Source organism: Molothrus ater, chromosome 5 (genome assembly GCF_012460135.2).
Source record: "Molothrus ater isolate BHLD 08-10-18 breed brown headed cowbird chromosome 5, BPBGC_Mater_1.1, whole genome shotgun sequence".
Taxonomy (NCBI): Eukaryota; Metazoa; Chordata; class Aves; order Passeriformes; family Icteridae; genus Molothrus; species Molothrus ater.
In genome coordinates, this window is record NC_050482.2 from 11,691,902 (window position 1) to 11,715,069 (window position 23,168).

A 23,168-nucleotide genomic window follows, 5' to 3' on the forward strand; every position below is an offset into this window, starting at 1 on the left:
TAGACAAATAACGATAAGAAATTGGGGATTTCCAGGGAAAGAGGGGGAAACTATTCAGGATGAACCAGACCAAATCAAACAACGTTACATCACACACCACCACACTGCACTGGTGAATATTCATTTTCTTTTCTCTTGCCTCTGTATGTGTCTCCCACTGTGCTCAGAGGGTTGGGATAGCTGAAGGTGCACAGGGTGCTGGGCCCAACCAAATTCCAAAAGAGATGCTGGAGTAGAGCATTGCTGTCTGTGTGAGAAGGAACCTGAGCTTGCCCTCTGGGGATGCTGTGTGGGGCACCATAAAGCTGTTGCTGAAGGCACACTTGCAAGCAGGTGGCCTGGATGGGCTCCAGTTTGACCTGTGGAGCAGGTCTGTACAATTATGGCCTTGGTGTGGGACTACACTTGGGTATAAATTCCTCAAATAATGTTTGAAAGATTGCCTTCTTTCTCCTCCCTTCTGTTTATTAAAAGCACAAAATGAAACCAAATGCCAGTGCTTCATTGTTTTTTTTTAGAGCAGAATCCTTGTTTGCTGACTAGTCTTTCTCAGCATAGTTTTATCTGTTTAACTCAAGGTTTTCTGCTGCTTTGCCTGACCACATGTTATGCACCCTAAGTCCTATCCACTCAACCACCAACTAGTTGCAGCTTTCCAGCTTTTCCTTTTTTTGCTCTTTGGAAGCCTTTCTAGCAAGAAATGACCCCATCACATCATGTTTATCTTCTGAGATCTGATGGATCACAGAACTAGTGTGGCATTGCTCTGAATCAAAAGTTTATGCACATGTTTATTCATGTTTTGCCTGAAAACAGTATTATGTGTCACTGCTGAGAAGTGATTTCTGATCAAATCCAGGAGTAGCCAGGCCTCTGTGAGTCTGTAGCCTTTTAAATTTTTTTCCCCCCTCTGGCTGGTAGCTACAGATAACTGCTGTCTCTTGAAAAGATCCTGTAATTAAGGTGGGTGAACCTACAGAGTATGATTTTCAGGGGAGTTTTTCAGAAGGGCAGCAGAATAGAGAGGGGAAAAAGCCCCTAGCAAGATGTTTCACCCAAATTGGCAAGTCAAGGATCCCTCATTATAGTTTAGATTTTTTAAAATATTTTTTTTTGTTACAAAGAGAATATCCATTGAACTTGCAGTAATTATTTTGTAAATAAAATATTTAAATTTTAATATGGTGTGGAAATTACTTTACAAAGATCAGACTTTTTTTTCTGACCCCACTTTTCCTTTTATTACCCTAACCAGCCTACTGCAAAGGCTGTGCCGTTGAATTGTATGTAAAATATATCTTCAATAGAAAATGGGACGTGTAGCAGAGAGGCTCCATTTTTAGCACCTAAAGGTATCTTACACATATGGGGGTTTGTATAAAATACAAAGAAGTCCCTGGAGAGGAATTTTTTACAAGAGTGTGTAGTGATAGGACAAGGAGTAAAAATTTCAAACTGAGAGAAGGTAGGCTTAGATTAGAAATTAGGAAGAAATTGCCAACTGTGAGTGAGGTGTAATTACCCCCAGCTGTGGGTGCTCCATCCCTAGAAGTGTTCAAGGCCAGGCTGGGTGGGCTCAGAGGAACGTGGTCTAGTGAAAGGTGTTCCTGCCCATGGCATGGGATTGGAACAAGGTCATCTTTGTTATGGTTAACAGTATTACAAGTCATATAACTTCAAATTTTGGCTTTGAGGGACTAGAAACTGCAGTTTTCTCAAAGATTGCAGGTGTTCATTAGTTTTCAGTGTGAGGTGCCAAATGGAGCTGCCCATGCTGAGCAGCCCAGCATGTAGCCCAGCTGGAAGTGGCTGTCATCCCCCAAAATGCTTCTCAAGCCTGCTGGAGCCAGCTCCTGCTTCCCCTAGGAGCAGCCTCTTTCCAGTGCCATCGTAACACAAGCAATAGCTTCTGACTGCTCCAGCCCAGGAGTGGTCATAACTATTTCCACCTGTTTTTTTTCATTTGTCAGCTTTGAGATCTTCCTTCAGCTCATTTTCCTTTGAAAAAAGTTTGTCTGTTAACAATCAGCTGGGTCTCATGTTTGCTTGCAAAACACCTGCAACAATACATCATTTCTGCTTCCCTTATGTCAAACAAGATCCAAGAATTACATGTCCATGCTGATTTATGCTATACTGCTTGGAATTACATTGGAAATGCATGAATTTCATGTGTCCTGCTGAGCTTTGCTTTATTTTCACGTGCCAATATCAGCTACTCAGGGAAATTTCATATCAGTTTTATCAAGTTCACAGTACAGCATAGAATATTTCATATTTCTCTTATAGGAGAATTCCAAATGAACGGTTTTCAGATACTGCATTTCTGTATGTTGCAACTGTGTTTTAAAGATTTATAATTCAGTTTTGGTTACTAAAACTGTCTGTAAGCAATGCCTGTAATTTGTTTCTGTCTTACAAATGTTTATGAAACCAGGAAATTTCTGACTGTTTTTCAGAAATTGCAAAGTATTTCTATATTTGTTTACTAAACATACAAGGAATAATCTGGTCAGCAAAGAAAAGTGAGGGAAAGGGAAAAAAAGATAGAAATGGAAGGCACTGCTGATTAATTCCATCCCTTCCAATTGCCTAGGAGGATACAAAGATTTGTTAGTCTGTAGTGCTGATGTTACTGCCTGAGAATTTCCATCTTTTCAGATGACATATCCTTGCACAGGGCTCTTCAATTGTTTTTTTAAGAAAGACAGCATCTAATTAAGAGCTGGGAAGTTTCACTGGGAGCTGGAGATGTGTTGCCTTTGGAGCCCTGGCTGTGATGTGCAGGAAGGACTGTTCTACAGCTCAGCCTGGGAAGTGGAGGAAGCCTGGCGCTGGTGCCCTGACTCTGACTACAAGAGTGCAGAAGGGAGAGAGATTGCTCTCCCCACAAGGCATTGCAGGCCCTTGTGCTTGTTGGAAATGATGGGAGACCAAGGGAGTTGTGCTTTTAGTTGTGTTTTGTGCATGGCGCAGAAGCCAGTGCCCTTGGCAGGCTCCTGCACGGTGCCTGGTGAGCCAGAATCCCCATGCAGACATTAAGTGGAAGAGTCTCAGTGTAACAGATTGTTAGAGCTGTTTGTTGTCCTTCATTGTGCAATTCAGATCAACAGAGGAAATGAATGTACTTGGTCTAAAAAAATTCTGTGTTCCTCCCAATTTTTATGAATGTGTATAACAAGAACCTTTGGAAAAATGGCATGTTAATGCATAAGTGGTGAAGTTACAGTAGCATTAAGGATTTGATTTAAACCAACAGATTAAAGGATTTCCAATAAAACTGAAAATCTGTCTTTTCGTCCAAATTTTAAATGTGTTGTGTATGTTAAATATCCTCTTTTTGTGATTGTGTTTTTGTGGACATGCTTTTTTTTCATTTTATCAGTGGAAGAGGTTCCGTTTTTCTGTACTACATTAAAGCATATTCAGAGAACTAACTGATCCCTTCTGTTTGAATCCTTACTGGTGTGTTGGAGCATGTTCAGCATCAATCAGACAAACATCTATCACAGTCTTTGACCCTGTGATTTGATTGGAGTTATGTTCATGATCTCACTGTGTTCCAAACATCTTGGCTCTCTTGGCTCTTTTCACACTTCTACCTGTGTTTTAAATATGTTTTACTATAAAGCTCTTGCACTAGAACACTCAATACATAGAACCACAGAAATAGTTTGGAAAAGGCTGCTGAGGTGGAGTCCAGCCTTTAACTGGTCACCACCTGTCAAGTAGACCTCAGAGCTAAGTGCCACATCCAGTAGTTTCTTGAATACCTCTGAGGACAATGACTAGGAAGTATGTTGTTGCTATCATAGAATCACAGAAAGGTTTGGGTTGGAACACCCCAAGAAAGATCATCTTGTTCCAAGCCCTCTGCCATGGGCAGGGACACCTTTCACCAGACAAGGTTGCTGAAATCCCCCTTCAGCCTGGCATTGAACATTAGGGATGGGGCATCCACAACTGTTCTGAGCAGTTCCAGTGTCTCCAGTCTCCCATTACCCTCACTGTAAAGAATTTCTTCTTAATAAGCCTACTCTCTTTTCTTTTGAAAACATTGCCCCTTGTCCTGCCACTGCATGTAGTCCTTTTCCTGCTCTCTTGTAGCCCTTTAGGTACTGAAGGATGCTCCAAGGTCTCTGGAGCCATCTCATCTCCAGTCTGAACAATCCCAACTCTCTCAGCTTGTCTTCATAAGGAGAGCTGCTCCAGAGCTCTGATCATCATTGTGGCCCTTCTCTAGACTCATCTCAGCAGGTCCATGTCCTTCTTTTATTGGGGGCCCCAGAGCTGGACACAGCACTGCAGATGGGATCTCAGGAGAGTGGAGTAAAAGACAGAATTACTTCCCTTGACCCCTTGGTCGTGCTCCTTTTGATGCCACTCAGGATTTGTTTGGCATGTGTAATGGCCTTGAGTGTGGCTCCTGAAGTATTGATAAAGATGCTATCTCAAGGAGTAAACCAAAACTAACAAATAGACCAAATGAACAAATAAACAACCTCCCAAAACAAAACAAAAAACTCCAAACCCTCAGGGGAAAAGAAAAAAAAAAAGAGCAAACAGAAGGGAAATTAAAGTAAAAAAATAAAAATAGAGCATTCAGAAGATGTTGTGTAGATTCCATAATTTAAAGCCAGTGTTAATCCATTTGAAGTGATGTGATGCCTCAAAAAAAAAGCATGCAGCTTGCAGCTGTTCTGGACTGGGGATATCTCTGCTGCAGCATCAGTCCCATGGCCAGGGGAAGAAAATCAGGGAGGTGGTCAGCTGGGGGTGTCAGAGCAAGCTTGGCAGGGCCAGCATCTGCTGAGAGGGGGACAGCAGTGCTGGGGCCACCTGGGCCTTTGGTGGTGATGTCTGGGTGGATGGAGAAGAGACTGGAGGTAGCTACAACCTCTTCTAGCCATCCATGCCAGACCAGTGCATCTCTTTTTGACGGCTGTTGCAGCTTGATACATGTGGGAAGATAGAATGTAAGAGAATAGTGCAGAAGGTAATCTCACCCCTGAGGAGTTGCAGCTGTACTAATTACCAATTAGGAGCAGGCCTGCCCTTAACAGGCCACAGCTGTGTCCAATAAGAAGACGAGTGCTACAAAAGAGTGGGGTAGCTGGGTGAGGAGAGAGATGGAGTTTGTTGGTGGTGCTGCTGTGGGGATGGTGGAGTTAGTGCTGCAAGGAGATGCCCATGAGAAATCACCAAGAAGGTATGGGAGCTTTGCAATATGATGACAACAGATACAGACTTGATACAGTGCTGATATACAATAATGTCATTATTTTAAAGTGGTAAATCTACTGGTGGTTTCAGTATTGTGAAGTGTTTGAACTGTTCAATGGTGTAGATTTCAAGATGCTTAAGTAGATTAGGGAATGGGCAAGCACTCAGAGATCTGAGCTCTGATTCTTTAGAAACCTCAAATACATTTCCCAAGCTCTCTGCCTTTGTTCCCCAATGATAACAAAATTGCAAAGACTATTAAGCTAATGATAGGTCTGTTCCTCAGAAAGAGTTCTGAGGGAACTCAATCAATGATTGTGATGCATTGGTCTGCAATAGCAGTCAGGGTACCATACTGATATGATTTACAGACATGAAATTGCTAATTATTCAATATTTACCTGATCCTTGGAAAGTAAACTCTGAAAGCTGAATCAGGTATTGTGTAAATATTATATAATTTTTTTTTTTTTTAATTCAGAGGTGTGTTCTTTGTTCATTTGCCCGGCATATGTCAGTTTTGAGACAATTCTCTGATCAAGTCAGGGATCTTTTTATTATGCCTTCCTACTCTTACTAGATTTTTTGCCTGAGTATTTGTGAACATTTTGGAAGGTATCTGACCAAAAATATCTCTGTGTTAGTTTGTTATTATTCTTCTTCTGCATTGTTATCATTCTGTGATTTGTCTATTTCATTTCTTCATATAAGGAATCTGCATTTTGCATTCCATTTCATTTCTAATGTTTTGCACTTCTGTTTTCATCCAAAATCAAACTTGTGGTCATTCTCATCTTGGTTTTGGATGCACCATTGAAAGAGAAGAGAGTTACAAAAACCTCAGTCTCAGAGTCAAAAGTAAAGGTGACTAGACAGACCTCTTTATCTGTATTTGCTGGATTCTAGTTGCCCAAATCCTAAAGGCTGGTTGTGATATTTCAGTGAACTTTGGGAGGACTAGGTGCATGAAAAAAATCAGTCAAGGAAAAGATAAGGCTGCACTTAGCAACCAAGTATTAAACTTCATTCCAAATGCAGTTAGTTTGGAAAAGAAAAAAAGCATAAGTTATTCCTTTGATGTCTGTTTGATATTAAAGAAATTGAAATTCAACATTTTTTTTTCTGAACATACTGATTCTTTTAAGCACTTCTGAACTGTTTGGGATTTTTTTAGGTAGCTTGTCAGGTATCCTACATGCTAGGCCTGGGGCTGTTTATTGTTCTCAGATATCAAGTAAGAGAAGGTATCATCTTCTTTTATTTTGCCTCAAAATGATCTTAAAAAACTATGCCTGGTTTATTTGAATAGTCTTGAAAGGGCAATTCTTTCAAAAAAAAATTAATCAGTATAAACAAATATGAGATGTAAACAGATTGAATTTGTTTATTTCTCTTTCAGTTTTTTAAATATGTTTTACTGTAAAGCTCTTACACTAGAACATTCAATACATAGAACTGTTTGGGGAGAATTTGGGGACAAAATCTGCTGCTCAAATGGTTTTGATAATTTGTCTTTGAGCAGTTCTACCTTTTATTGATTCTAGATTTATAGGTGCTTGACTTTCTGGATAGTAAGCTTTGGCATCAAAGATCTAAATGAATGTGATCTTGAAGCAGAGCTGGAATGGCTTTTCATAGCCTCTCTGAATCATCATTAATCTCACTAGGAAATATGGACGTGTAATGATTTTTGGAAAATCATATTACAATTTTGGGCAGTACAGACCATAGAAAAATGGAAAAAAAATAGTTTTTGAGGTAGAATATTCACTGTTTGAATACTAGAGCATGTAAGCCTAGAGGAAAACATGCCAAGACTGGGATTTCAAAAGAACACAAGGGAGCAGGAAATCACTGAAATAGAATAGACCTCGTGAAACTTCTCTAAGAGAGTAAGGTTGTAATAAAGTGTTGGTTTCTTCAAATACTTTTATGGTCTCAGGGACCCTGAGAGAGCTGTGTCGAGCACTGATGATCACTGGGGATTGAGGCCAAAGCTTCTCCTGTATTGACATACATGCAGCTTGACCTCAGCCAATATCACAGCTGTCTTCTGTTCTCCAGGATTCCAGTGCAGGAACTGAAACTCCCAGGGTTATTACTGAGTCTGGCTTCTGCTCTCCTGCAGTGCATGATCTAGTTTAGTAATTTTTTTAAAAGAGCCATATGATCATTTTAGCCATTGATTGCATTTGGTGCTAATTCCACTCAGTAAGATACAGGTCTTCATTTCTGCAGGGGCCATTATTCAAGGGGAGGAATGTATCTTACTCCTCCATAAGAAATAAGAATCAGTATTTACAGAAAAGGAAGTAGCCATATACCTTGAAGACAAGGATTAGTATCTTTTAAATTTACGTGGAAAAGGCAAATAACTAGATGAGGCACAGAGGAAGGGAGAATTTGTGTTGGTTTGGCTTTTTTTTTTCTACTGGCATTTTGTACATTCCCTATAAATTATTGAATGATCATGGTGGAGTCAAGTGTTTTTGCTCTTGATAAAACTTACTGATTTCCCAGGGTAAATAACATCTGAGAAGTAGTAACTTGGGAGGCACCTGTAATGCCACGCTTCTTTCTGTCTCATGCAGGATTTCTCTATCTTCCAGTTGCCACAAGAGTTCAAAAACGTTGTGGATGCTTTGTAAAAGAGCAGATTACTGGTGTATGTATGATAGATTTGGGAGGTATCAGTGACAGTTGTCATGTAAATTTACTGCCATTTCCAATAACTTCAATTTCTTAGCACTGTAGGGTGCATTTCACCACCTGTTACAGAAAGATATATTTGGGTTTTTAAAGAAATCTGTATTATATTTCTGGAATTAATAGGAATAGTCCGTGAAAGTGAAATATATAAAAGTTGTCATCACACCCCAAAGAGTAGTTTTGTGTTTCAGTGTCTGCATACTTTTCTAGGAATGAGGGAAAAAAAAAAGTTTAAATTAGTTAAATCTGGTTTTATTATGTATTAGTGGGGGGAAGAGCAAAATTTTGTTCTTCAGTAACATGAGCAATAAGATGCCTCCATAAATTGTTGTCTCCATGTGGTTTAACACTGTTTTACTATATTGGTCTGATTCCGGCTATAAGATTCTTTCATTTGTTTGGCCATAGCTGATTACAGGTCATAAGCATTAGTATTCACTGAAACAATGTAAAACTAGTGGAGGAGAAAAGTAAAATCACCCTGTTAACCACAATAAATAAGTGGCTAGGTTTTAATATGTAAGAATAAATCAAGGAAGTAATGCCAAAGGTGTGTCAGAATTCAAGTTATTATCTATGTTTATAACTCTGTGGTGAAATTTTGCAGAAAATTCACTTTATCTAGAATTGCTGCCCAGATTTCTGTAACTTTGACAATCTTAAAATTATTAGAGTTTTAAAAATACAAATGAATTCAAAAGGACACTTTCTAAAAAGTATATTTCAAGTGAGTTTCAGTAAAGAGAACACAGAAGCAGAAACTTGATTTATGCCTGACTGATTTTTTTTTTTTTTTTTTTACTAGATGGTAAAAATCCCTCTTTCTGAATTCCTGTCTGACCACCAAGGATAAAATTCACCTCATTGTGTATTAATTAAAATTTACCTTGTGTATTGTGGATTAATTATTGTAATTTACCTCTTTGATTCACATGTTGGAAGAATCTTTTGTACAAAAGAAAAGCAGATTTGGTCTCTTATTTGTGATGTGTTCAGAATCGTGTGACTTAATCACTTCGGGTAGGAACTGGAACAGATAATCCCCTTGGAGCTTAAGGAAGTGTTCCAAAATCAGGGTATGATCTTGCAGCCCTCAATTACTTGATTACTTGACCAGACTATCAGCCCTGTTTTTAAAAACAGGTGTTGAAATTACCAAAGCAGCTAGTGGGGTTTTCAGGCAGCTGAGGAACTTGGGAAAACTTTGTTTACCAGCTGAATCCTTATAGACTCACAGGCCTTTATGTTTTAATATAGGATTATGAATAGGGACATTTATTTTATTCTAGCCTAAATATGGTCTTGATTAAATGTCAGAATGTAGATCAACCAGTTTTAATTCCTACATGGATTAAATAAAAATGGAATGGACCTCCTCTTTAGAAAGCAGAGGAGATTTCTTCTTCAGAGGTTTGACTGAGTGTCCTCTCCTCTCTTTGGCTTGTTCACTGAGGCTGTATGGATGCAGGAGAGAGAAAGAAGCTGGTACTCAACCAACTTCCAGCGTTTCGGTTTGTTGGTTGGAGCAGCCCTATCCCCTGAAGATGACAGATAAAGGGGTGCTTTTTTTTTTTTTTTCTGGTTTTGCTTTCTTACTTGGATACCTGTTGCTAAAGAGAAAATGCCAATTTTTTGTTTTGAAGAATCGTTGTAGCAGTTTGCAGTGGCTGAGATGTTCAGGAGTTCACCAAGCCCAGACAATGTCATGGCCCTCCACAGTGCCTTCCTCCCTCCAAACCCCTCTGAGCAACAGCCCAGGGCACAGGGGGTGGGTCTGGGCTTTGTGGTTTCTCTGTGTCTGCTCACCTTGGTCAGCCCATGAATCCTCCTCAGCTCTTTATCTCGCTGCTGTTCCTCTGTCCTGTCCCTCCCAGAGCTGTGTCCCACTATTTTAGGAAAGGCCATCCCTTTAGTGCTGTACATAAGGCCTTTGGTTACATTGTGAAACTTTTGTTACATTTGCACAAATGGGGAAATTTGTGGAAATACGTTCTTAAACCAGGGAACAGGTTGTGGAAAATAGAGCTATTGAGATGACAGCACACAGGCTATTGTGTGAAGAGAGGGGTGCTTCATGGATGTTGAGCCCCTGTGAGGAAGAAAGGTGGAGGGTTTTTTTCTAGGAACTGCAGGTAAGCTGAATTTTAATGTTCTTTTTTTAATCATTTGTGGACGAAGTATTTGAAACTGTTTGAAAATAACTCCTAATCTAATTGTTGCAGAATCTGAATACTTTACCATAAATAATAAAAAAAAAATCTATACAGGATTTTTCTTTGCTTAGGCTGCTTAACAGCTTATGTTTGAAAAATGATTTAAGCACCTCAGTTCTAGAATAGAATACCAATAACCAGTTCAGACTGAAGAATGGTGCTTTCACTATCTTTTAGTGAGCAGCAGCAGCCTGAAAAATCAAAGCATCTGTGCCATCTTCCCCATAGGAGAATGTGCAACCACTGTGCAGTAGTTTGCAGGCTAAAATACATATTGCCCAAACTGGGTGAACACTTTTGTAGGTTGCCTCCATACATATTTATATGAATGAATGATTAGATTGTCTTGCTTCTCCTTGCACTTCAAGGTTGAAATTTATTCCTATATGATCAGGTATCCATTACACTATGACATTTCACTGCCAAGTCACTTTCCCAGAGGACAATTTATTTATTCTTTTTATCTGCTTTTTTAAAAAACTGGTATAGAAAGGAGTTTTACATAAGGGAAAATGAGGATCTGACTGTAGGGAGGAAATAAGGAGCCTAAGAGAATAGCTAGAAGCCCTGCAGGCAAAGAGGATGGTCTCTTTCATGGTGCTGTTACATCCTTCAGCGGTACATCAATACTATATTATGTAGGAAGCAACCCCTGCAGTTTCCCAGCCAGAGTGTCTTGTGAAGTCTCTGAGTCAGCAGATAATGGAGACAAATTTGGGATTTGAGAGAGTCCTTAAAAGGGATTTTATTCTTTTCTTTAAATTGACATAAAAAACAAACAAAGCTTCCTAAAACCACTTTCTTGGTCTTTCTATATTTAATTTCTTTTGTTCTTATTCAAGAGTTATTTTTGTAACGCTTCTTTTTAGTCTGCTCTGTTTAGGTTTTTATACCATTCTCACTACAATTGTTTCTGAGTGGATTTGAATACTCTATAAAATGACATGACAAACATCTGTCACATGTTGCCCTTTCATCCTCTCCCCAGGGAAGCACATGCCTGCAGTGCTGCTTTTTTGCAAGACCTTTGTTGTTGCTTGGGTTTGGATTTTTTTTAGCTGTATACATGCTGCTGTAAGTTTGTTAGAGCATGATGGCTCAGAAGAGAATCCTTTGTACTTGGAGGAAAAGAAGAGGAAGATTTTGAGTTACTACCTGAATGTCTCCCCCATGAACATGGGAAAGGGTGGCAACACTCAGGCACTTGTCTCTACTTTCAAAGCCTATTTTGTGGTGCTTTTTCAGCCATGCTATAGCATTGTGGAGGGACAGTTAAAAGAGAGGACTTAGGCATGCCTTTGGTGTTCAGCATTTGGTGAAGTCAGCAGCTGTCCTGGTTTGTGGTTGTGATCCACTTTGAGCTCCTGTGAGGTTTTGTCCCTTGGACAAGCCCTCTCCCCTGACAGGTGACAAGCAGGTGCAGTCTGCAGGTACAGTCAGGTGCCCTGAGTGCTGTGTTGTAGCACAAACCCCCACTGTGGGTTTGTGGTGGCACTTTTGGCAGGATTGTCTGGTCGAGGAAAGGGAGATAATCATGACTTTCTGCTTACTGGAGTATGACATTATGCCAGCAATAGATTGAGACAAGTGCTCTTGCAGTCAGAGTTGCTGGATGGCCCTGCTACAGTGACTGCTTTGGTAGGAGCCTCAGTCTGCAAAGTCACATTATTGGACACAGAAAGAACACTGCAGGTGAGTTCCTGTGCTCTCAAGGCACCTGGCTACAACCCCAGCTTGTTCAGTTCTAGCCAATAACTCTTGGTTCCCAAGGAGACATGAAAATAATTGCTTGAGTCTGGGATGAAGAAGCCACTGGAGTGGGCAATTCTTCCATAGCCATTTAAAAAAATGTATGGAAAATATATGATCCACCTTTACCAGATAAAGCTTTAATTTTTCTGGCCAATTACATGATTTCAGAACTACTTTAAATTACTTTCTTGTTTCCTTCACTTTATTTCAGGACTGTATAGGATGTACAGTAACAATACTCATTTGTGGGTGAAGGTTACTTTTACTCAGTAACATGATGGGTGACTGTGCAACATCATGCCTGGAGTCACAGAGGAACCTATTCTGGACATGTGGATTTATCAGGAAAGGTTCAGCTGAGTCTGGCTTTACTTGCCTTGCATCTTCTGCTGTGTTTCATTCCAGGATTTGCAGTTTTTCAGTCTAGCAAGACTGTTACTATCACAACAATTGAGTCTACCTCATACTCCCAGTGTAATTTCTAATAGATGGGTTTTTAATGAAGGCCTTAAGTTTTGGAGGTTCTTTATGTTGTTTTGTAGCTCAAGCATACCTCTTAGAAATATGCACTCTCTTGATTTAATGACCTTAAGGTATGAGAAATTCGTGATACGTGAAGTGTTCCATAGCTAATTATTCAAACGCTTTAGAAAATCCTAATTATTTCTAGTATGTATTTCTAGCTTCAGCTTCCAGTTGTTGAACTTTGTTAGGCATTTGAATGAAAATTAACTCAAAAATACCCTTTTACTCAAATCTGGAGAGGAAAACTAAATTGCTTCTTAGGAGCATGTGTAAACTACACCTGAAGTTTGAGTATTATCCATTTTCCAGCTCTCCAGTTGTTTCTGTAGCTCCTTTTGAACTCTTTTAAATTTATCAACAGCTGCTTAAAATATGGACAGCAAAGCTGAGCCCAGTGTTGCACTAATGACTTTATGAAGGCAAAATGGTACTTCAAATTCTGAGTACTATTTGAATCCTCACCTCGTTATCTATGCAGTGATCTTTTTCACATGAGATTGCCTTTTTTAATCCACCACTTAGTATAACTATAGCATTTCTTAATCTGAGACACAGAGAGTGATAGCATTTATGCTCTATTAGGCAATAAATCTGTGTGAACAGAGCTATGAATTGTGAAATTAGACTGTCTCCTTACTTGCATGCTTCAGAATGTGTGTGTATGTATCTTGCAATTACTTTCAATGTCATAAGTATGACATGTCAAAGTAACCATTCTGACAATTGCAATGGGAAAAAGGGCATAGGTCAAATATACAGCATTTTTTTCAGTGGAAGAAAAGAAATTAATTCCATATTAAGAGGCATCTATCAGAAAACAGAATTATGTCATTGCTAAGTGATGTCCTTTATTAGTAACCCAGCCATTAGTGGGGACTTGAGCTACTTTTGGGCATAGGCAATTCTGCAAGGTATAGTAGGAAAGGAATAAAAAATATTAGAAGATTAAATAATTGAGTCAACAAGATTAGGTAGGGCTCTTAATCACAGTTCCCCATTTACAATTTTGAGAGGGTAGTGAAGCAGTCAGTTTGCTGTGTTTCATTCATATGCCATTGCTGGTAAAGGGGAAAAAAGGAAAAGACCAAGTCCATGCTCTTTCCAAAAGGACAGAGTGTATCTGGTGACAATCACTCATACAAGTGAAGGGAATACAGCCATCAGACCACTTGGAAAACCCATGCTGTGGTTCTTGGGTTAGTGATAATGATGTCTGGGACTTCAGCCTCACAGGTCAAGGTTGGTCTTAGCTGGATAAAGTAGGGTGCTTTGGGCTGTCCTTTTCCCTCCTTAGATGTGTCTGATCATTTCAGGCAGCTTTTTGCAACCTAAAAACATGTGGCAGGTTTTAGCTATGCTGGGAGACAATGCGAGATCCGATATCACAGCTCACACAGATGCACCTTCTGGCTGGCCAGCTCTGGGGGCAGCTGTGTAGAGAGCAGGTCTCCATTACCTTCCCATGTCTGAACTCATCACAATCAAATAAACAGAAGGGAACACAAGGGAGGATAGCAGTTAAGAGAACAAGTAGATGGGTCTGCCACTTATGAGGACTATGAATGGGTGAGACTGAAGAGATGAAGAGGAGAAAATGTGGTCGAAGGGGTACTTGAAAAAATACAGGGGGTAAGAGGGAGAGATTTTAAGAATAGTGGGGATTTGCAGAGGGCAAAAAGGATATGTGGACAGGTGTGTGGGGAGGAGGTTGGTGAGACACAGGGTGTAGTGGAAGATGGGAGTGTGAACTTCAGTGTTGCTAAACTGCAATCATTAAATACCAGCTCCATCTGATCAGTACCCTACCTGCCTTGGGCATCATTTGCATGGCTTATGTACCAGTAGCATGTGATTTTCTGGGAAAAGTGATTTAATCTATAAAAAGCAATTTAAGGAGCAGGCTATTCAGAAGGTGCTTAGGGCATGAAGGATGATATGGCAGATAAGAGTACAGTGACTTAGAAACATAAATAAGAGCAACTTAGCAGCATTATTTGCATTTCTAAAGGTTTTACTAGAGCATGTGTCAGTACAACAAGTAATGCTTTTATGTCTTATCACAGTAATACTCAGCACATTTATTCTACTGAGCAAAGAGTAAACATAAACTATAAATAACTAGGGCTTCAGATAGTGTGGGGTTTTTTCCTCTGCCTTTGCAGATAAAATACAAAACTGGCTCAGCAGAGCCCTGCTGGAACATGTCTGATTGTTCCTATTTCCCTGCTTTCTCCTTCAGTTTGGGAGTAGTCTGTTTTATTGTCTTGGGTCTACTGGTCCTTGAGATTGAAGTTTACTACTCTAAAGTTACTGTGTGCACTGTGAAGGGGGATTTGGGAACCCCAGGCCCTTCAACAGATACCTAAAAAATGTGGCATTTACATATATGTGTGTGTATATACATTAGCCTGTATCATTTATATGTAATAGCCTAATGAGTAGATCCCTTGCCAGGAAGTGGGAGGCCCAAGATGCAAATTCTCTTCTCCCTGAAGAGATGTAAAATGTAATTTGCCTCTTCTAAGTAGATGTCTCCATCCTGCATGCCAGGGACACTTATATGGTATAAGAACTGCTCTACGCAGTCCTTTTGAAATTATACAACTGTGAAGAACTGAACGCAGGCTGGTCTGATTTCTCATTGTGTAATTTTCTTTAATTTTGCCCTTAGATAGTGAAGTCATTGAGTTTCCTTCAGTTGTTCATCACATACAATGGGGGCGTCATCCCATTTGAGATGTTTGGATTCTGAATCATTTATTCAGGAAGTTAAATAATTTGTTTGGTGTATGAACTTATCAAAAGCCTAAACGTAAATGTTTAACACCATCCAACCCTCTGTTCTATATGTAAATCAGCATAAGCGTGTTTTACTAAATTGAGCCTGGTAGGTGGTTACTCTTCTGCTATTTGGCAATAAGTCAAAATTTAGTGAATGTAATTTGTCATGGACAGAAATAACATAATATCTGTGAGGAAACCTAAACTGTGGTTCTTATTTCTTTTATTATAATTTTTTAGCATATCACTAAAGAAGTATCAGAAGTACATGTTTAAGATTAAACCTTTTTGGGTGTTAGCAAGGATTGCAAAATCTAATTCTGATTAGTGAATCAGGATTTTTGCCTTACACAATTGGGGTTAAATCGTTCAGCAATCCTTTTTCCTCTGAGATATGTCAGAATTGCAGTCAGCTCCATTCTTCTTATTCTGTGGCTTCTGTGTGAACTGAGGTCATGCTGTCATTCACTGTGGTGAGTTCTGGCTGTAAGGTCAGATAAAGAGTTACACAGAACCTTGGCCACTGGTGGCCAAATGTATCAGGGATCTTTCACATCCCTCTGGTCTTACTTACTGAGAGTCCTTGCTGAATGAAGTGGTGATAAATCATCATCTGCTCTGTTTGATGTGGCCTGGCAGGAATGCTGGGGAACTGGGCAGAGTGCTGAATTAGCCTTGATCTCTGGCTGATATCTCCTGAATCCAGTAAATAGTCAGCCTGGGGACAGCACATGACTCCTATTAGCATTCCATACCTGGATTAAGATTTACAGTAATCTCGCTGACCAGGCTGTATGTTTGCTATAGTTGGGGGTTTATGTAAACAGATCTCTAGAGAGTGCCACAAAAGCCACTGTCCATAGAGGGATGACCAGTGTAGAGCTGCTTGATGACCTCTTGGGCGTGGGGAAATCACTGCCATATTTCAACACTCTTTGCACAGTTTACCAGGCATGCAATGTTTATGTAACTAATAAGGTGTTAACAAGTAATTTAGTTCTTACTCCAAAGTTATGATTACTGTTTGAACACCAAATTATTCCCAAGTAGTATTACATGGCGGGGGGGCCATGTGTTCTGTGGAATCGGTGGTGGGAGGCAGGGGTGACACACAGCCCAATGGCCATGAGGCCATCAGGAGAGTTTATTCTTTGAAGCCCTCTTTATAAAGGGGGTTTGAAAAACTTGGTCTGGATAACTCATTGATCTTTGACACCACCCAGCTCCCACACCACATGAGATGTCTGCAGCTTAGGATGGACCTAATAGTTGGTTGAAGTTCCTCTCTGTCAACCCAGGGGCTGGTTTATGGAACCAGCTGGGTTTCTTATTTATAGCCAAATTAATTGCCCAGTACAAGCCAGCTTGCACTGTGGTATACTGGGACAAAGTAGCACAAAGAATTATATAAATATAGAAAATTCTGCTTTTTCTTCATTTTCAGCAAATATGAATTCTCTTGTAACTCTGCTGTGTACTGCTAAGTGCTCAGGCTTATATTAGGTCAGATTTTGGAATGTAGTGTCTTTCACTGTGGGAAATAGGCAGCATAGAAAGAACTTAAAATTTCAGGAAAATTGAGCCTTACTGGACAAAACTATGTTTTCTACTGCTGCTGCAAACTGAAAGACAACACATGAAGAATTGTCTGGGTGTTGAGAATTAGGTTCAGTTTCATGCCCACATCTTTTTTACAGGTAGAATACCTTCTCAAAAAATTAATAGCTTAAATGCTGAGCAGACTGAGTTCACATCATAAACTCCTTAACATAGAGGCTTTTTCTTCACATAGCAGCAATCATTGTGGGCCTTGATCTCAGGGCTGTTTTGTGCAGAGTTCTGTACAGTCCATAATGATACCTGAATAGCTGTGCCACTTAGTGAAACTCTTTTCTATGACACCATAAAATATCTTTTGCTGGAAGTCTTCTATGTATAGAACTGTGAAGTATTTAAAAATGAGCTTGGAACCTGCCTTGTGTGGGTGTGGAGTGTCCCCATTTATTTTCTTTACAGTTGGAATGCACCTGATTGGCTTAGACCTGGTTGATTTAGGCATTTTTTCCTATAACTATTTTTTTTTTGTAACACACATTCATTTTGATAACTTACTGTAACTGTTTAATTACATTTTGCAATTCAGTAATTGATTCTTGACTAAATACCAGAAATTACATAGATTGTAAGAGAGGTAGGATGCTGAAAGGGATGGCTAATTATCTATGCTATTTCTAAAATGCAGTTTTCTAAATGGCTACTTTATTAGCAGCTCATCAAAGCATTCTTTTAGAAAGAAAAAAAAAAATCTGCTCATGAAAGCTGTCTGCAGCCTAAAATGCCTATCAGCTTTAGACTTGATGAGTCAAGAAATCAATCATAATATATATACACACCTAATCTGAGCACCCAGCATTTTATGAAAGTTGTACGAGTTAAGGGTACATAAAATATTTGAGAACTGGTCTTTAATTAGAAGTTTTTATATCCAAAGTTTTGTTCTTGGGTAGACTGCATTTCTGTGAAAGTTAGCTGATTTGGTTGGTTTTTAACATAAGGCAATTTCTTAATTTATAACTTCCATTTTTTTAATATATATTACAGTAAAATGTAAAATAAGGGTTGCACAGTTTCTTTTAAATCTGTGGATATTGGTTTAAATGTAAAAATAATGAGGCAGATGAAATTAATTTATTTCTACTCAGGCACCCTCTGTGGTTCCTATTCAGTTGGTAAGCCATACAATATGCAACCCATGTTTAAGCAATCACAGATGCTGAGTTCAGGCCTGGATGGAGTAAAAAGTTCTGGTATGTTCTGCTTTGCAGCAGGTATCTCACCTCTGGTTCTCTAGCATGTGGTGTCTAGTTTTGGGCATCCCATGGGAAATTTGATGGAGTTAAAAACTTGTCTCCAGTGCAGGGATCTTTCTTGCTCCCATCAAATTAAGAAGGATCCCTCAAATTAAGAAGGATCCCTCACTTAAGTTCAGGCAGAGTGTGTGCAGCTGTTTGCAGGCAAAAAAGAAGCAAAACTATGAAGTTTGTATTTTCAGTTTCTTCTTCATCCTGTGAAATGAGAACCTCATACTCACTTAAAGGAAAACAAGCCAGTGTCCAAAGAAAGATTGCTTCCTAAGACTCAGATGCCGGAGGGTCCTGAGAGTTCTCAGTTTCTCAGAGCTGTATGAGGCTTGGCAGCTTTTAGTCTCATACATTGAAACTTATTGCAATGAGAAGTCATCCAAAGAGGCAGCTTGTTTGCACTTCAAGAGATTTTATAATCTGTAAAATATGAAGAAAATATTTAGCAATTCAAGGGAATGAAAGAGCTGGAAATGAGTTGCTGTGTAAGCTGACCACGAGGATAGTCTCCGGAGAGAATTCCCACTGCTCTGTCTGCACCTGCATTGCAGTAGTACCTATATATACAGTTTTTAATTGCTTCCTTCTAAAAATCCCCTTTGGTTCCTCCTGGAAGCAAGATTCCAGGTGGTACAAGCAGTTGATATAATTTGGTATAAAAGGTGTCTTACTATTAGGTAAATTTAAATAATGGAAAAAATATAAAAAAAGGAGTGATACAAATAACCAACACAATTTTTTTTTTCCAAAAACCACACTAATTTAGCATGGCATGTGACCAGTCAAATCTAGGCAAGAAAGAGTACAGCTGTACAAAACAGAAGTGTTCCTTGTGATGAGAGATGAGCAATCCATATCGGGTGTGCTACTGATTTTGAGAACAATCATTCTATTTTTGGATTGTTGTGGCCAACTGTGACACAATATCTTGTAAGGAGGGCTATTACAGAACTACCCATTATTTCAGCTATACTTAAAATTCTACCAGCATTTGCATGATAAATGTATTTTTAAAGGCTACAGCGAGGCGGTAAATGTTCATTCAGCAACAATGACAGCTGCGATTAGCCATTTTAAAAATATAGAAATAGAAGCAGAAGTTAACAAAAACAAGATTCTGGCATTTGTTTACCGGAATTCAGAAGGTGGACAAGCACTGTAGGGATGGGGCATGTCACTGGAGTCAGATTGTACAGAACACAGAGCAACAGCTCTGTCTACCCTGTTTTTCAAGAAAGCTATTGTGTTGTCTTTGGACCCCCAACCTTTGGTTATTCAATTTCTCTGAGCCATTAGAAGTACCAGAAGAAATGCCATGAGTAATAATTGTGGACCAAGTCGAGGTTTGAATGATTAAAAATGCCAAGAAGAGCCTGATTTCTGTGAGCTGAAAGACAAATGCCATAACCTTTTCCCCCTGTGTCTTTACACTCTCTTGTTGATTGTTTTCAAGACTTTGCTTGGCACAGATGACCCAGTATCAACTGGTCTCAGAGGACATTTGTGTCTATTCTTCCCATGGGTAGAGTGCAGTTGGTACCACAACTTTGCCAAAGCCTCCCATGTGTAATGAGCTCATTACCTGGGACTTTTCCAGTGAATGGGTCACAGTGTACACCAGGGCAGAAAAACTGGAGGAGTTTACGTGGTTGAGTACAGCTGCCCTTGCTTATGGGTGATACCTGCTTCTACATATGTAAGGTTTTGTGCAACTGGCTGGTTTTGCCGTCCAGTTCATGTCCTTAGGTCAGCCTGTCTGTGGGATGGAGAAGGACAATTCTCATCTCTCTGGAGAGGACAGGGTAAGTTCAGGTTTCACCTTTGGTGGAGGTGTCCATGTAGACTCAGGCTTCACCTTTGTTAGGCTTTCAGTGTGATAATCAGGATTGTGCCACCAGTGTGAGAGACCAGCTCCTTTCCAGAAGCATTGTCCTTTCTTTCTTGGCATGGTCCTCATAATGCAACAGGCACCACTTGTATCTAAAACACTCTAGTCTGGAGTCCTTGCGTTGGGACTTCCCTTCCTTCTTTTGCCAGCAGGCTCCACCTTACAGGCACGACTCAACTACTGATCTTCAGGCCATCACCACCTGACAGTTTCCTGAGAGCCCTCTGGCTGGACTGTACAGCATTTGCCAGCCTATGTGGAGGAGGACATGTTCTAGGCACCCAGCCCAGATCATGCAGGAGAAAGATTTTTTTCCTCACTCCTGCTGGACAACAGGCAGGATTAGGACACTGGTGGGTCTGGGTTTTGGTCTCATGTTTGAGAGAGGGAGGATAGGTTGAGGAACCTTTTAGGTAATTTCAAAGGGGGCAGCTCTCGGGCTGTGGTCACGTGAAGGAGAAGACAAGCAGGCCTTTGAGAAATTAGTCTTTTGCATGAACTGGGCTTAGCACCTTTACAGACTTTTTCAGAGGAAGAGCAGATTGTTCAGACTGCCCAGAAAGAAATGTACCTGCCCAGGTATTGCCTGTGCAAGTCTGACCCACCTATGGTCAGGATGGTCAGCTAGGAGTGACAGCCTTGTCCCTTGCTTTGTTCACAGAGTCATCAGGCAGAGTGTCTCGGTGTGATGGGTTTTCCTGTGCCCCGCTACCTCTCCAGCAGAAGGCCAGGCACACCAGCCATGTGACATCCCAGATCTTCTGGCTCCAGTAGACCTGTACGATGCCACCAGGCCATAACAAAGCTTACCAAGAGTGTAGATAAACAAAACCAGCTGCAGCAGGATCATGTAGGGTGGCAGTCTGGTGCAGCTGTGAGCCCATATGGTGGAAGAACTCAGTGGGGCATGAGGAGTTCCTGGCACTTCTCACATCAGATATGAGAGTTTGATTGCCAATTTCCTGGGAAATTCCATAACCACCTGTCAAGTGGAGACACCCAAGCATCCTAGTCCACTTCCAAGCAGAACAAGTGTTTACCATGACTGGACTGCTGGCTCACTTCTGAGTCCCTGCATTCTCAAGTCTAGGAATTCCACTCACATATCTGGGTCGATGGGTGATGCAGCTTTGCAGGGCACACCTGCAAACTCATCAATGCCAGTAGTGTAATGTCCATAGTCTTTAATGGGATTTGTGTTCACAGTATTCTTTGTTTTTTGTTGTTATTGTTGGCTTTGACTTTGACATTTGGAGATGCCCTGTCACAGACTACCAACTCTAATTAAAATTGGATAAATTAATCTAATGACGAAGTGGACAGAATGGGCCATAATAATAGGGCAGAAAATACTAGAAATCTTAATATTTTTAGTACATTTTAGCAGACATAAACTGCTAAAATAAGACAGACATAAACATAGTACTACATGCTAGCACTGTAGATACTTTTTTGTCAGGTTGCCCTTAAGAATATTTTGGTTCTATTTTTATCAGTCATCTCATTCAGAGGGATAAAGCCCTAAGAGTACTCCTTGGTGCATGTAATTTTTCTGAACTTCAGGCCTCCCTTACTAAAGATGACCAGTTTCTCAGTCTTGTGTGGCAAGACTGTGCCTGATCTCATCTGGTTTTAGTAAACAAGGGTGGCCTGTATGAAAATATGTATGGGACAGTTCAACTCCTGGCTCTGAGTGTGCTCGCTGCAACAAGAACAGCTGCCTCATTTTGAAATGTCTTCTCTATTTGCTTACTGGTGTCCCATTGTGGTAGGTAATCCAGAGTTCAATATTAGTTGGCTTTCAGGTCTGCTCCTTGCCAGTGGCCCTTCTATATAAGGTTAATACAGTTGCCTTGCACTTGTCAAACCGGAAAACAAATGTGTTAACAATTAAAGCTTCTTTTGCACTGTACAGTATGTGACTGTTCTCTGTACTCAGTGCCCTTTGGGAAGATTCTGAGCTTTATCACTGCCTCAGCCTCCTGTGGAGTTTAATTGCCACTTGTCCCAGGGCTGGGGGGCAGTTTTGGGATGAGCTCTTAGTTTCTTACAGAGGGAAATGGGGAGTTTGGCATGGTCTGAGGGGACCTGACCCTGCAGCAAAACTGCTGCCACTGAGGAAAGAATGAATGTTGGCAAGTGCATGACTGGTATTTTCTGGGCAAACTTGTGGATTTGGCAGGCATCTGGGATATTTGCTGCTATTCCTTATTTTGATTGCTGAGTAACCCTGTATTTTTTCCATGACCCTTGTGATAGATCAAGCTTCTGTAAATTGTGTCTACAGAGCTCAAACAAGAATTTTCATACATTAAACATGTGTTTTGGGTGAGTTCAGGGAAGTTTGTCTAACTCTTAACAAAGCTCCTGTCCATTTTCATGGCGGAGGAAGAAGGATCTGTTGTCTCCAAGCCTTCTCCAGTCAGTGAAACTCTGTGTCTCTTGTATCAGAAAGAAAAATGTGGGGGGAAAAAAAAAACCGAAAAAAAAACCCCCAAAAAAAACCCCAAACAACAAAAACCCCAGGGGGAGAACTTTTTAAGAGATCAGAACAGGAATTTGAAACGATTGGAAAAACAGGTGAGCCTGAAGCTGCGAAATCAAGCTGATGCAACATGCTGGCATAGGAGGATATTGGCAGTGCACAGAAGTCTTTGCTTATCACCCTTGCTTGCAGCTGCTGTGTTACTATGGCTGTATTCAGGGCTACTGCTGGGCAAGGGCTGCAATGTCTCATCCTCAGACAGCCCCAGCAGGATTTCTAAGAGATCCCCATTGTCTTTGCACGTATTTGCATCAGTACCATCTCACTGGCAATGCCACACAGCCAAAGCTAAGGGACTGTGTGAAACTCCTGAGCACTGTGGTCATTGGAAGGGATCAAACATGCTGCTTATGGCACTAGAGAATGGATGGATAGCTTTGCCAGTGGAAGTTTGGCAGGAGCAGGATAGCAGCATGTCCCAAGAAGTACATGCTGCAGCTCTGATTGTGTGTGAGGGGTACCTGGTTTTACCTGTGGACTTTGTACATCTTCATGGAGATTTCTAAGCCTGGGCATGTGGTGGGTTTATATTCCTTGTCATAATAATGATCATGAATTTCTTCCTGTGGTGTTGAAAGGGAAAATATCACATTTGAACCCTTCATCTCTTGGCTTTGCACAGCTTCAGTGGGGAATTACAATCAGTACAGCAACGTCCTTGCCAGTCTGAC

At 40.4% G+C, this 23,168-nt stretch overlaps 1 protein-coding gene across 1 annotated transcript in view; it reads left to right on the forward strand.

The window, feature by feature from the left end:
• The window catches only part of MAGI2 (membrane associated guanylate kinase, WW and PDZ domain containing 2), a 714,309-nt gene that overhangs the window by 23,437 nt on the left and 667,704 nt on the right, over positions 1-23,168 (forward strand).